The sequence below is a fragment of the Equus caballus genome, chromosome 1 (assembly GCF_041296265.1).
Source record: "Equus caballus isolate H_3958 breed thoroughbred chromosome 1, TB-T2T, whole genome shotgun sequence".
Taxonomy (NCBI): domain Eukaryota; kingdom Metazoa; phylum Chordata; class Mammalia; order Perissodactyla; family Equidae; genus Equus; species Equus caballus.
This window is the reverse complement of record NC_091684.1, coordinates 29,139,174-29,153,556: the sequence shown is the minus strand read 5'-3', so window position 1 is coordinate 29,153,556 and position 14,383 is coordinate 29,139,174. Positions and strand designations below refer to the sequence as shown.

Sequence of the window (14,383 nt, the reverse complement as noted above, 5' to 3'; positions counted from 1 at the left end):
TGTAAAATGCTTTGAACTTCTCTAAGAAAATTCTCAATAATAGTTACAGGTCAAATCCTGTTACAAAAAATACCCTTACAAAAAAAAAAAAAAAAAGGAAAAATACAACAAAAGCTTTGTGTAGAAAAAGATTTCTAAACTCCAGCCAGTGGTTTACTTATTAAAAGCAATATTTGATACAACATTTCAATACAACTAAAGAATTTAGACCATCTCTTAGAGATCATTATAAAGAAATTTACTTATTCAGACTGTTAAAAAGGCTGTAGATGAGGAATGTTGCAAATTGAGGTCATGTCATCAACTTAACATTTATTGATTTTGCTACATTTGTGTACTGTGAGCCACTCTGGAAGGAAGACAAAGATGAATACAGCATATGGTTCCTACATTTTATGTTCAGATTTGTATTAGACACATTTGTAAATTCTTACTGTTTGACAATTTTTTAACTATTCCTTTACACAGAGTAAAGCTGAGTAGTTCATCCACCTTGTACCTAGTAGTTTTAGTGGAGGACTTGAAGGCATAGAAAATTATTTAATTAACCCAACATAAATCAAGTCAGTATTAAAATCCACAATTGCACAGGTATAACTTACTCTTTACCCCATGTTGCCTTCATTGATGGAGAAATTAAACTATCATTTAAAAACATCAAATCACCCTCTTTCACACCCAAACTAGAGATCAAGTGAACTGTTTAAGCTAGAATTTATGGTTTAATGATTTCCAAAAAGAGCCAAAGTACTCACTATGCAGAAAGGCAAAGCCAAAAATGGAAAATTGGCATATATTCTGTTATTTGGTGGTGATGTGTATCCCTAAATTACTGAGCATTTAAAAAAAAAACCCTTACAGTTTAGTCTCAGCTCAGAGAAGCAGCTAGAATTTTTCATCAACCTTCCCTCCCCCTCTAAACAAAACAATCCAATTTGGGGTTTCCCAAAATTGAAAAAAACTGCATCACAAAAAAGCACTTTTAAAATTCTTCTTTGGGACAGGGTATTTTAAAAATTCAACTGTAGCTGAAAAGATGAGTTTGTAACAAAAGTAAATGCGTATCTTCATGGAGAACCTGAATAGCATTTTACTATCAAAGAAAATAAATATATTAATAGCCAGAAAAAAAGGAGGATAGAGTACAATGGACTTAAGAACATCTTTAAGAAAAGCCATCAACTCCCTTGAAATTCAAATCCAGGAATCAATGAAAATGAAATAATATAGGAGGGTAAAATTTACCTTTACTTTTATAAAGCTTTTTATAAAAAAGCTTTATTAATAAGTAAACTGAAAACATTAGACAACTTTAAGAATTAGACTACTTTAGAATGGCAAAATTGTGGAATTCATAATATATTAAAACTTAAGACAATATAAATTACATACTGGGTATTTAGAAACACTAATAGCAGTTTATTTTTAAGGAGGATATTTAAGTATACAGATACAAAGTGTTTTGTGTATGTCCATGTAAGTGACATACATAATAGTGATTATTGCTGTTATAGGTAGTATATAATGTATGTTTAGCATTGTAAAAAGGCTAGAATTGTACGTTCAGTCCGTTCTTATAAACATAGGTGACAATCTCACACAGGAGTCTGTTCCCACCCATAGTAGCCAACATCCACATGCCCATTTGGTTAAGCCCTCAGAGCCCCAGCCTTTAATTTTAAAAGTAGGCATATTTAACAGGGGAATTATTCTGAGATGAGTGAAAAAGAGATTATTTTGTGAATGACAAATTTCAATGTCATACATTGGCTCAGATACTCACCATTATTCCTCTATAATAGTAATAGCTGATATTTATTGAGCACTTACTATATATCAGAAACTATCATTAGAGCTTTCCATGTATTGTCTGACTTATTCCTGTCAACAATCATAGAAGGAAGAGAACTATTAACCCATTTTTTGCAGAAGATGAAACTGGGGTTTATGGTGACGTGGTTCCTAAATGGCAGAGCAGATAGCAAATGCAGACAGTCTAAGCCCAAAGCTTGTCTCTGAACCATGCCTTCACCATACACAGCAGGAAATGGAATAAGGCACAGAATTCAGGGTCCTCTGAGGATCGCTTACAACTAATAAAGACACAGCCAATAATACTATACTTTGCCTCTGGCCATCAAGCAGTTCTGGTATCTAAATAAAAGCTGTTTCTAAGCAACGAAAGTAGCCCCTGTTCTCGTCTCAGTTGCTTTTTAAGAGTTAACCATGTAGACCTACAACCTCTTAATGCTCTTCATAATCTTTCTGGAAAACTTGAAAGGGATTTGTAGGAATTAATATATCTTACAAAAGAACATTTAACTGAAGTTTAGTAATTCCTTCATTTTGCTTCCGCTTTATTTTCTTCAGTTAAATTTAAGTAACAAAATATATATATGTCATGTATTATATGAGCCTTTTTTAATAAATTTGTCCCTATCTGTATATATGCAAAGGGAGATTTTGTAGAATGAGGTTAATAATGGTTATTTCTAGGTAAGAGAATTTTTGGATTTTGCTTTGTACTTATCTGTATTTCTTGATTTTTTTTTTAGTAAGAAACGTGTCACCTTTATAAAATCAATAAAGTCTCTCAAAAAGAAAAAGAGTTGTCGTGAGTCCAAACACACCGTGCAACAAGAACGTTGGAGATTCTAAGCCTAGGTCATTGCTACAGTTTTTAACTAGCCACCTAAGTTTCTTCGAACTTTATTTATTCCATTTAAAATGTGTATCATGTAATAGTAAAATAAAGAACAAATTAGAGTATTAGAAACAATAAGAGGCCTACAGTGAATGTTGTATCTACAAATATTTCAGCATCTCATAAATAGAAGGGTAGAGGCTAGTGTTGTTTTCAGAAATTATCTATCAAGTTGGTAGTTTATATTCTGAAATCCTGTTTAAAAACACCACTAAGATCTGCTCTGTTTTTCTGTGAATCTACTACCTTTGTCATATTCAAAGATAAAATATTTTTATTTCAAAATGAAACTATTTAAAGTACTGTTTAAAAATAGTTAACCTTATGCAGAAAAGACTAGAAGGAAATATGACCAAATACCAGACATGGATGCTTATGAGAAGCAGAATTATGGGTAGTTCTTTTTGCTGTTGCTTTACACGTTTCTACATTTACTAAGTTTTCTGCAGTGAGCATGTATTACATAGATAATTGGGGAGGGTTTTTTTACCCTTTTTTTTTTTTTTTTTGCTGAGGAAGATTTGCCCTGAGCTAACATCTGTGCCAATCTTCCTCTGTTTTTAATATGTGGGCTGCCACACAGCATGGCCACTAACAGAGTAGTGTAGGTCTGTGCCCGGGAACCAAACCCGGGCTGCCACCAAAGCGGAGCGCACTGAACTTAACCACTAGGCCACCAGGGCTGGCCATCAGTTGGTTTTTTTTTTAAAGAAAAAAGCCTAAGAGATGTTTACACCTAAACATAAGAAATCGTTTAATTTAAGCTAGCTCATTTTAATATTTTAAAAGTTCACTTTACAAATCTCCCATGCAGAAGAATTCCAAATAATTTATGTTACACTTTACCTTCAAGGAGGTGGAGCATAACTCCCCACACACACATACTCCTAAGAGGGCTGAATATAGTGACTTCCTTCCAAAGAGTACAATATGGAAGGAGCAGGAGAGTAACTTTACAGTGGAGAGGGCTGACGAACACTATTTCAGCCAGGTGATCAAGTTCAGTATCGACAGTGGTAAACCATGCCAATAGTAGGTGCCCTTGACATAATAGGATGCAAATGATGCTTTATCTCTGTGGTCTTCCTTCCCAAAACCCACAATCCCAGTCTAATAATGAGAAAAACATTGGACAAATCCCAACTGAGGAACATTCTGTAAAACTACCTGACCAGGATTCCTCAAAAATGTGAAGATCATCAAAAAACAAGGAAAGGCTGAGAAACTGTCACAGCCAAGAGGAGCGAGGAGACATGGCACCCAAATGTAATGTGGTGTCCTCGAACAGAAAAAAAGAAAGGACATTAGGTAAAAAACCAAGGAAATCTGATCAGTCCATTAATTGTTACAAATGCACAATACTAATGTAAGATGTTGATAATGGGAGTATTTGGGAACTTGCTATACTGGCTTCACAATTTTTCTGTAAATCTAAATCTGTTCTACAAAATAAAGTTTTTAAAAGAGGCTCATTTTAGCCTTTTGTGACTTAGAAAATCTCTGCAAAAATTGTAATGCCCGTGAAGCCAGTGTGTTTCCTGAGTTTTAGAGATGTGTGACATTATGAATCCCTATGCTGTCACCCCAAATGCAAAGGACAAAAGTCGAAATAATGTCCCATAAGTCATCTCCAACAAAAAGAAAACTACTACCTAAGATTTCTAGTTATTCAAATTACAGCTGTACTAGAAAAAGTCATTTTCGAAAGGGTCAAATATCATTCCAAGAGAATGTCCTGACTTTACGACTGTGAGAAAACAGACATCTCCAAGCACTAATTTTTATATAAAGTATATATATATATATATGTATTTAAATATATATTATGTAAGTATACACATATGTATACAAAATTTAAGGACCATCTGTCTATAACGGGTAGAAGAGCAAGTAAGGGGGTGGGCAGGATAGAAATTTACTGTGTAACTTTGTAGGGAAAAGAAAACAAGTTTCCAGACCTGCCAGTTAAGTAATGCCGTCGTTAGTCTGATATAGCCTTTTTCATGGAAATAGGTGGTGTTCAAATAGATTTTGAACAAAATATAGAGCACACCGTCAGCATTAGGATCTCAGATCAATTCCTTTATTGCCAAGTGGCATCAGAATTGGTGATTTTTCTGATCTCTGTCGATCAGGAGACTGAGTGATGTGGCAACAGATGATGGAACATATCAAACTTGCAGGTGAAGGGAACAACAAAATCTTGTGAAATTTTCATGGTTACCTAGGGATTTCTTTACATTAGTAAATGCATGCATACATAAAAATAAAGTTACCACTGAGGAAGCAACCCAAGTGCTCATCAACTGATGAATGGATAAAGAAGCTGTGGTAAATAGATACAATGGAATACTACTCAGCCATAAAAAAGACAAAATCGTCCCATTGCAACAACATGGATGGACCTTGAGGGTGTTATGTTAAGCAAAATAAGCCAGACAGAGAAAGACAAACATCATATGATTTCATTCATATGTGAAAGATAAATTAACTCATGGACAAAGAGAACAGATTAGTGGTTACCAGAAGGGAAGGGAGTTGGCGGGTGGTCATAAGGGGTAAAGGGGCACATACACATGGTGGTTAACAAATCATAACATACAACTGAAATTTCACTATGTTATAAACTTTATGACCTCAATAAAATAAAAAGAAATAGTCACCACTGAGATAGAATATAAATAAATATGATCTTATGTATTCTTTTCCCACGAAAGAATGATAATTAAGCTCTAGACAAAATTTTCTCTTGAGCATCTTCAGTTCTTCTGGAAGAAAGTGCCAAGTCAAATATAAAAATCTTCTGATTCTATAATTTTTTTTCTGAAGATTTTATTTTTCCTTTTTCTCCCAAAGCCCCCCGGTACATAGTTATGCATTTTAAGTTGTGGATCCTTTCTAGTTGTGGCATGTGGGACACTGCCTCAGCATGGCCTGACCAGCGGTACCATGTCCGCACCCAGGATTCGAACTGGCGAAACCCTGGGCTGCCAAAGCAGAGCTTTCGAACTTAACCACTCGGCCTCAGGGCCAGCCCCAATATAATTATTATTATTACTTAAGAATGCCTAACTTCAAGTAAATTTTTCATTTAAGACATTCATTACACCAAATGAAACCACAGGATAAATTTATTTATCTTGTCCTAGGTTTTGGGTCCTGTTAAAAACATGAAAAGCACAAAAGGCAACTTTTCTAAAGTTTTATTCTGTGACGTTATTTTGAATAGAGGGTGTTATGTTCAGTTGTTAAATATAAACAAAAGTTTGAATGTGAATGGAATAAGGATGGGTCTTACTTGTTTTAGTTTTTACTTTAGTAAAAAAAAATGTGTATTATACACACACACGCTCATATACTAAGTAAAGATCAATTATGGCCTTTGGACCAAAATTTAACTGTTATCCTTTGAGAACCTCTGTCATTGCTTCAAAAAAATTATATGTTCTGTATAGTGTACCTTTTCCCCTTTCTTAGAGCAACTGTTTCGAATACAAATGGAGAGATGAATGAGAAAAATCCCCTACATTTAAAATCCACCATGGAGAGAAAAGCAGGAAGAAGTCCAAGCTAGCCCCTGGGGACCTTCCCAGGTTCAGTAACTGACCTGGAAACAAGGAGTGCAGCTTGAGCTCTTCTCCCTTTAGCAGTGCAAGCGCTAGTCAGAGAAGTTTGCAAACACATGGAGCTGGGCAAGACCACCTGCTCCTCACACAGGACCATGGCCGCTGGACCACCAACTCTGTTGCTTCAAGTCAACACCAGCTCCCTTTCACAACAGGTGACAGGCTTTCTGCTGGAACAGTTTCCCGGCAAGAGCGTACGCAAAGAGAACTAAACCTCACATCTGTGATAGAAGCTCATAAATTAGGAGCAAAATGGGCAGATTAAAAAGCTGAAGCCGAAGTCAGTCTGATAGAACCAAACAATAATCGCAGAGGTATCAGCACTGACGAGACAGAGTTAAGAATTCAAATCATCACTTGGCGAGGTCATGGGCCTCTGAGTGCTATGGAGCCACCAAGAAGTAGAAAGGAGGTTTTGCCCAGGTGCTCAGGCATTCCTTAAGCTTGATCAATCTCGGTGGGTGTGTGGCACAACCCAGGAGGTTTAGTGTATACTCTCTCAAGATCTCCATCTCTTGGACCACTCGGCACTGGGAGAGGAGTCACAACCGTCAGGCCCCACAGCTTGCCTAGCTCTTCCAAGAGTTGAGGTCAACTACAAGTATCGATTTCTCCTATTTGAGTCCTTACTCATGTATGAGATAGCACGTTGAATCAGTGTTCAATCAAAGGTGTTGTAAAACATATTTCATATTTGTAGTAAGAGAAAGTTAATATCAGCTATTAGAAGGAAATTTTCAATTCAGTACCCTATGTCGACATACATAGGGAAACCAATGAACAGCAGTTTTCAATGTTTAAGCAGTTAGGTCACCACGCAATCTAGGGCAGATCCACGATGAGACTGAGAGGAGGTGGCTGAAAGCCTTGACATATACAACTTCCATAATGCTGTTTTTTTGAAACCTATAAACCCACATCCTTTTGGGTAACTCTTTAAAGTTGTAAAACTTTTAGAAAATAAAATTTTAAAATTCCTTGAAGAGCCTTCTGTGTTACAACTAAAATCATTTATTCAATAGTACCCAAGATAGAGTCATAGAAACAACCTGGGAGGAAACAAGCCACTGATAGAGAATAGAAGTGTTTGGAACAAATATATTCCAAACTATTTAAATAAATCATGGAACATCCATAGAATAGAATAATAAGCAGCTGTGAAAAAGAATGAAGAAGTCCATATGCATTGGTATAGAGGGATCTCTAATAAACGTTAAGCGAAAAAAGCAAAATGCAGAACAATGTGTATAATGCCATCTGTGGGGGGGAGCTATACTTGTGTGATTTGACTTTTGTGTGCCAAATATCTCTGGAGAAATAACACAAAAGCCTAGTACCAGTGTTTGCTTCTAAGGAGGGGAACTGGGTGGATGAGGGACAGGGTTTCTTTTCACTATATACTATTTTATACCTTTTGAATTTTTTTTTTTTTTTTGAGGAAGATTAGCCCTGAGCTAACATCTGCTGCCAATCCTCCTCTTTTTGCTGAGGAAAACTGGCCCTGAGCTAACATCCATGCCCCTCTTCCTCTACTTTACATGTGGGACCCCTACCACAGCATGGCTTGCCAAACGGTGCCATGTCTGCACCCGGGATCTGAACCGGCGAACCCCGCGCTGCTGAAGTGGAACGTGAGCACTTAACTGCTGCGCCACTGGGCTGGCCCCATACCTTTTGAATTTTTAACTATTAAATATTTGTATTACCTATCATATAATAGGCTTTATCCCTAAAAAAAAGGTCACTCTCTAAAAAAGCAAAAGATCATTTTCGAGCATATTTTGGGTCATTGCAGAGGCCATAATGAAAGAAATTGCCATTACTTTGCAAAGGAGAGCTATAGTGAAGAAGGGGGGTGGGGGGAATTTGCAGTGTATTAACTGGGATGTCAGAAGGTTGATCAAAATTAGTACCGAGATTGTGAAAATTTGATAATTCCTGACAGAAGGAAAAAGAATAAAGTCTGTCTCATTGCATTTAAGTAAGCAGTAAGCAATGATAATGTTAAGAAAAAGGACTAAACAGGGAGAAAATATTGGAACTCAATTAAAAATTATAAAAAGAGAAAAAAATGATTTGTGAAATAAAGTTTCAGAATGTTTTAATGTCACAATAAAATGTAGAAATAAATTTTCAGATGAACTCCATCTGAATCCAGCAATCAGTAAAACAATTTCACTTCCTTAAAATGCTTACACAAACACACCCCTAAAACACACGCATTCAGACACACACTGTAAGCAGTCCATAAGACCATTAAGACAATTGTGGACTTTTATGGCTATTTCTTTTTTAGGGGTCCTTCTTTGCATTTTTACTGCCGTAAATTTACCTCTTCAAGTCACAACAATGAAGATTGAGCTTTCTTTCTTTTTCAGTTTTGTTCCCAACCAAATCTTTTGTACATTTCTGGAATTTAAGCCACCTCAGTTACTGCTACTTATCTGTAACACCATTGCTTTGAAGGATTAAAGCAGGTTTCTTGTAATACACTTAGATCAAGAGTTATCTGAGTCGAGAAGAATATCCTATTTGAGTTGGGGATGGAGAATCTTTTTTTTTTATTTCTTATTTTCTATTTATTTATTTATTTTTTGATCTTGAGTTGTTTTGATTTCCCCTGAGAGCAGTAATCTTGAGCAAGTGATATTTTTTTTAAAAAGCCCCAGACACACCACAAAACATTTCAAGTGATTTTAACTCCTGAATGAGGTTGGGCTACCTGAGTGATTCTCTCTCTTCTCTTCTTTGGCAGAAAGGATTAGAAACCTCCACAGAACTTGCTCTCTATTAAAGTGGAGTGCTGTGCATTCATTGGCAAGAGGTGAATTGTTTTCAGATTACATGCGAAAGAGCGTGTGTGTGTTTCTTTCCCACATCAAAGACTTGGATGGAAGCAGTTCTGAGTATTGCCAGGGATGCAAGAATTGGTGCTAAAGTGATTAACAAAATTGCTTTCCTGCAAAAGAAGCACAAAACATTACCTAGGGATTAGAGGAGGAGAGGCCAAGATTAAAGGTGATGTTGAATTTTGGGTGGAATATCTTATCCATCTTTTTCAAATCGTGCTTCAAGGATTCTGTGGCCCCTCCTTAAGGAAACCTGAACAAATCAAAGTCTTGCTTTCTCAAGTTTTGTACACAGGGGCACCGACAAGGTGGAATTAAAACTGCTAACATAAGCAGCACTCACTGGTGACCTCCGTATCTTTACCGCACACGACAAATACCTTTTGAATGTATTTTATTCAGCACACATCAATGACTCCATTGATCGAAGATTTTTTCATTTGTAATTGGTTTGTGTGTCCACCTGTTAGACTTATGATAGTGTTTTATAGAATTTCTGGAGTTGTTTGATTTTAGTAAATCTTGTGTTACTTAGTATAGCATCCGTTTTTAAACATATCTTTCACAGCCAAATCCTTCATCTAGCCAAACTGTTAAAAAAAAAACAAAAAAAAGCCATACAACCTACATTTTAAATAGTGATGGGAAGATCATACAGCAAACCTTACAATTCCTAGTTTACGAAATTATTTTAAGGCGTATCTCTGCAATGACATTCTCTGTCACTTAGCATTTTTTCGCCTCTTTCCAAAACTGAATTTAGGCCTCCCTTCCTCTAAGAAATCCTCCTGACTTTAGTCTCACAGTCAGAGACAGGCAGAAACATATAGGTACATGCAACTGTTCTGGTATGAATAGACTTTTTCTTCCTCTTTGGTTTATTCCTTTAAAACACTGAAGTCCAAAAAAGAAATAAAACGCATATCTGGATAAGTGGCAAAAAACATAAAGTTGAGTGTAATAAGCAAAATAAATAAATTCCGAGCCGTATATACAGTATGATACCATTTATAAAAAAAGTTAACACTACAAACTATATAGTTCTTTAGGGACCATACACATATATGTAAAAGTACTGAAAATAGAACAGAGTTATACACCTCGGACTCATGGGAGTGGCTGCCTCTTGCGAAGGAAAGTGGGAAATGAGATTGGGGGTAGTGGCGAAAGGGAGTTTTAGCTACATCTATAACGCTTATTTCTTTTAAAAGAAAAAAAAAATTAAGCTAAGACGATTCACTGAGGCATAGTTGGGGATGTGAAGTGCCGCTGAAATTCTTGTTTAAAAAACACAGCAGAGGTTTGAGACCTCATGTCTGTCCTCATATTCACATACGTTCACATAACGTGTAGATTTTTTTGGTCCGACGCTAGTTCTGTCTCACTTTCTTTATAAGAACAGCAAAACTGGTTCAAATTAGTTAAATAATTGAGAATAGTTGTGACCTCCTCTTTCCCCACAATAACATTATCCTCATAAATTAACGCACTGTGGTGACGGAGCTTGATCTTTGTGTGGGTTCTGTAAGGAATAAGACATGCCGGGAGTCCTCAGCAAAGAGGATAAATAGGTGAATAAATAAGCAGTGTTCGCTTGCCAGCCTGCCTGCCATAGTCTGTGGGTGTTTTCATTTTGAAGTGATTTCTTGAGGTTGCCTATGTGAGTTCTTCGCTTTCAGGAACTTGTTGAGAACAATCATTTTTTATCTGTCTTTCCCTTGGGGTCCCGTAAGGTCACTGGACATAAGATAGCTGTGAAATTTGACATTGTTCCAATTTAAATGCTTTACTCCAGCAAGTGCAAGACTGTGGACGCTTCGGTGTGGGGATTGCCACGGCCAGGCCGTTTCTGAGACTCGCCAGCCCTCCAGGCTTCAAAGCCTGCCATCCTTGATCTCACTAAAGAATGTTTTTGAATTCTATGTCCATCTAGTGGTTGCCTGCAAAGATCTACTTGGCTTTTTCTTTCTTCCTTTTCTTTCACACTTGATCAGTGAGATTCTGTTTGTGATGGGGGTTTTGCCCCCCTTGGTCTTTAATTCTTTCACAGGTGGTTTCAAAGTGTCTATCCTTAGCCACTGCTTTCTATAAACAAGCAGGAATTCGCGAACCGCAGTTACTGATGGCTCTCCTCACGGAGCAATTCTCCCCTCACTTTGAAAATAGACTGTTTTGTGGACAGTAAAGTACAGTTCTTTTTCACAGATGAGATTAGAGGCTTGAGGGGAGGCTGGAGGGAGGGGAGTTTGTTTCTTTTCTCTCTCTCTCTCTTTTAGACTGGAGAGCCTTTGTGCTGTAACTCATTTTAGCAAATGCAAGAACTTTGCTTATTTTACACTCAGTTGCACCTTTGGTTAAAGATGACATGGCTCTAAGCAGAAGGTGCTGGGAATTTGCAGATTTCGTCACTAATTCTAACGTCTCCAGCATCCCAAGTATAAGGTTAGGAGTTGAAGATCAGGGAGTGACAGGAGCTAATGTGGTTGCATATCCAAGGGATCAAATTATATTAATTCTACCTGAGAATTTTGATGTGCCACGAGAGTTGAGATATCTATCTTATCACCTCCTTCACTCTCTGGGCTGAAAAATCTTTCCCCAGCTCTCACTTCCTTTGATTTGAAGTTTCAGAAGGAGTGGGATTCAGTCTCTTATCTGTAGCAGCTGTTGGTCTTTTCAGTTTTCAAATGGATCCTTAAAGTTGGGGAGTTGATGGATTTATACTACCCTGAATTCTGTGAGAAAAAAATAACGGAGGCCAAGCGTTATCACTTGGTTCCTAACACATCAACAGTGTTAGGGAATATGTGTGTCTTGAGCCACTGTGACCTCTAGAAAAATGGGGGCACGTATTGAATTAAAGTCATTGCCTTTGTTCCAGCTCAAATTAAAACAATAAATACTTTTAATATTTTAAAATACTTTTGCTCTTTATAAATGTAACACACTTTATTAGAATCAATTTAAAAAAGACAAATCGTGTTCAAGCGGCATTGTTTATAATAGCAAAAAACTGAAATTAAGGAACCTAAATGTCCATCAATGGGCAACTGGCTAAACAAACTATAGTGTATCCATCTATAGAATAATATGTAACAATTAAAAAGAGCGAAACTGGAAAAGAGTGACACAGAAACATGTCTAAGAAATACTGTTGAGTGAAAAAAAAGTTGAAAGCTGATATTACAAAAATTATATGTATAAAACAATCACATAATTTTAGTGGGTTCAGGTACACATGTATATGAGATTGAGGAAGGTGATCAAAGGGGATTTTAACCTTATCTGTAATGTTTTACTTTTTTACAAGGAGAATGTATTTATATAATTCTCATGTAATTAAAAATAATTTTAAGTGATTTAAAAAACTAAATAGCAGATAACTAAAAAGAAAAGAATAAAATCACCTATAATCTGCTACCCAGACTTCCACATAGTCTTTTGTACATATAATTTTCTAAATTTTTTTCTTTTTTTTTTTTTGCTGAGAAAGATTAGCCCTGAGCTAACATCTATTGCCAATCTTCCTCTTTTTTCTTTGAGGAACATTAGTCTCGAGCTAACATCTGTGCCTGTCTTCCTCCACTTTATATGTGGGTAGCCAGAACAGCATGGCCCAGGATCCAAACTCGCAAACCCAGGCAACCAAAGCGGAGCATGCTGAACTTAACCACTATGCCATGGGGCCGGCCCCTAAACAATTTTTTATTATGGTAAATTTACCATTTTAACCATTTTTAAGTGTACAGTTCAGTGGCATTAAGTACATTCCCGTTGTTGTGTAACCATCACCACTATCCATCTCCAGAAATTTTTCATCTTCCCAAACTGAAACTCTGTACCCATTAAACCATAACTCCTCGTTTCCCCACCCCCAGGCCCTGGTAATCACTATTCTACTTTCCGTCTCCATGTATTTGACTATTCTAGCTACCTCATATAAGTGGAATCATACAACATTTGTCCTTTTGTATCTGGTCTATTTCACTTAGCACAATGTCTTCAAGGTTCATCCATGTGGTAGCATCTGTCAGAATTTTACTCTTTTTAAAGGCTGAATAATATTCTATTGCATGTATGTACTACAATTTGTTTATCCATTCATCCCTCAGTGGACACTTGGGTTATTTCTGCCTTTGGCTATTGCGAAGAACGCTGCTGTGAACACTGGTGCATGAACACTAGCTGTTTGAGTCCCTGCTTTCAGTTATTTTGTATATGTTCCCAGATGTGAAATTGTTAGGTCAAATGGTAATTCTATATTTAAATATTTGAGAAACCACCATACTTTTTTCCACAGTGGCTGCACATTTTACATTCTCACCAACAATGCACAAGGGTTCCGATTTCTCCAAATCCACACCAACACTTGTTTTCTGTTGGTTTTTTTTTTCATAATAGCCATCCTTATAGGTGTGAAGTGGTTATATACTTCTAAAAATTAAAAATTGGCCTCAACTGTAGCTTAACATAACCTTGACATTTTTCTACGCCATTGAATATTCTTCAACAATATCATTTTAATGACTGCATAGCATTCCACTGAGTAAGATATACCATGATCCACTCAATCAATTCCCTATCATTGGAAATTTGGGTGTTTTCAATTTTTTGGCAGTATAAAGAGCATTCCATATTCACATTCCTGACTTTGCTTTAAATTGGCTTATAAATTCCTAACAGTGATATTGCTGGGTCATAGGGCATGTACATTTTTTAAAGCTTTGAAGATCAACAGCCATTTTAGAATTTAGTTTAAAAGAGGGATTGGAGGACAGAAAGAATTGCTACTGCAGCTACGCACTTAAGACCCCAAGGAACCTACTACTTAATCAGTGGAGAAATTCCCGCACACAATGCAAAGAGTGGGCATTGTCTGTTAGCCCTCCCGCAATTCGTCTTTCACCATTGACCTCCATCGAAACCTTCAGCTTAGGAAAAGAATGTGGAAGCCTATTACTAGAAAGCCTGATTCAGTGGTACTCAGGGTGCTAAAATAGTTCTGCATGTGAGCACTTTCCTCTCTGTAGTTCGCTACTGGATGCAGGACCAATCTGAATCTCTTTCGCTTTGCTCATTACTGAAATATGATGCTCTCTCTGGGGTGGAAATTACAGAAGTATTTTATAGCACCCAGGAATAACACAACAGAGAAAACTAATTCAAGAGGAATCATCCAGGAACAAATAACAAGGTGGTAGCTT

General features: G+C 36.7%; 1 long non-coding RNA gene across 2 annotated transcripts in view; it reads left to right on the top strand.

Annotated features, from left to right (window-relative positions):
• Window positions 1–14,383, top strand: part of LOC106782032 (uncharacterized) — a 33,019-nt gene that overhangs the window by 2,122 nt on the left and 16,514 nt on the right. The window lies entirely within an intron of this gene.